We start from the raw sequence: 2,088 nt of genomic DNA on the forward strand, positions 1-2,088 counted from the left end.
TCACTGATCTTATCTGTATTAAAATTATTACCTATACCTCTATCCACCTCTATACACATTTTCTCGAAGTGTGAAACACTACGGAAATCCAGAGCCCTTCACCTGGGAAATATGAAATAGAAAACAGCAGCTACATCCATACCACATGCTAGACTTTTTAAAGTAGTGGGAGTAACATATCATCTGTAAATACTGGGCTTCCCAGTATCTTAGCAAGAAAAGGGTAAACAATAGATACCCCAATATCCACATAGATACATCTAACGATTGATGGTTATTGAAGATAGATTATATTTAAAGTAGAGTGAAAGAAAGTTAACGCGTAACATCATTTGTCCTTACTTTCCACGCTGGACTTTATACAATACCTCTCAGTGGCATTTAACCAATTTTGAATTAACAAAGATAGTCTGAAACAATTTTCGTAGCAAAGATTTCCAGCACTATGGTGCGCTGATTCCAAATCTATTGTTTTCATAAATGTTTCATTATTGTCTTTTAAAGCATTCATTTTGTTAAATAATAGAAATCTTTTGGCATTTACACATTCACGTAAACTCTGTATATATTTTGGTTTCATTAAAGATATCAGTAGCATTTGGTAAAGACGAAACTCTTGTTGAATTTGTGGGTGTTAAATAAAGACGTTCAAGGGCCGAGCTTGTTGAAAAATGCAGCCGTGTAGTCGCAACCCATATAGGTGTGAAAAGCGGGAGAAACAAGACATAAAGTCGAGCCTAATATTATTGTTTTTGTTATATAAACTTCATCCTTAAAAGCATCGTACAGCAGGCAATTGCCATCCTCGTCTGACAAATTACTTTACGCGTTAGCTTCCTTTCATACAACTTTAAATATTTACCATCTTCAACAACCCGCAATCCCTTATTTGCGGCCGGATTTAATTAGACAACCATATATAGTAATAAATAGGAAAAAAATTGCTTTAATTTCAAATATATAACATATATACCGTATATATGTATCAAAATCATACCTATTTACACCTGATGCGGCATAAAAAAGAATTTATTAAAAGAAATTACGAAATAGATTCGAAAAAGGGTTACTGAAAGTGTACAAATTGATTCTCATCTTGATCGATGCATTTACGGCAACGTTTTTCAACGGAGAGGTAGGCCCGACAAAGCATATCCTCTATCCTTTCTCCAAAATGAACATTAAATCTTCGAGCAATTCCAAATGACTCTGAATAGTCACGTGACCCTCAAAAAAGTACGGACCCACGAGCCCACCTGCCAAACACACACACACCAGGCAGGTTTAATTCTTCTTCAATGAAGACGTGAGGATTCTGGTGGTTCCAGCGCACGCACTTATGCCAATTGATCGTACCGTTAAGCTTGAAGGTTGCTATATTCGACCACAATAAGGAATGGTGGAATTAAGGATCATCCTGATTGCATCCGAGGTACCACTAACAATATTCCAATTTGCCATCGAAATCCTCCTCGTGAAGTGAGTATAGGAGACGCGGACGGTAAACTCGATAGTGTATTAGTTTCAGCATTCGTCGTAAAGAACGATTGGATATTTGGAGTTCACCCGATAGTCGCACTGCAGATTGGTTCGGTTCCAAAATTAATGCCAGCGCTACTGTTTCCATATTTCGTCAGTTGTTACGGATACTGGTCGTCCAAAACGCAGCGCGTCGGCAACTAAGCCCGTTTTTAAGAATTTCTGCTACGTTTTTTACATTGATGAACGATTTGGTAGCGGCGGGTTCGGAAATTGTTTATGAAATTCGGTAAACATAGTTTCGTAATACGAGTATCAGTTATTCATTCTGAAAACCAGTCTACGCGACGAGCACGTGTTATCATGACACAGATACAATTGTTTCAAGCCATAAAATGCTTCATCCTAATATTTTTCGACAGCGTTGCTAGACTTATGAGCGTTGCCGGACTTATGCCAACCTTTGTATTTTTTAGTAAAGTACCCCATGTAGTAATATCAAATTTTTAAAATTTTTCCTTAATCTGCCTAAAATTCTTCTGGATATCTAGATCTTATGGCCAGTATATTAACTAAAGAATAGGGAGTATTGATATAAATAAAACTAAG

Source organism: Diorhabda carinulata, chromosome X, assembly GCF_026250575.1.
Source record: "Diorhabda carinulata isolate Delta chromosome X, icDioCari1.1, whole genome shotgun sequence".
Lineage (NCBI taxonomy): Eukaryota > Metazoa > Arthropoda > Insecta > Coleoptera > Chrysomelidae > Diorhabda > Diorhabda carinulata.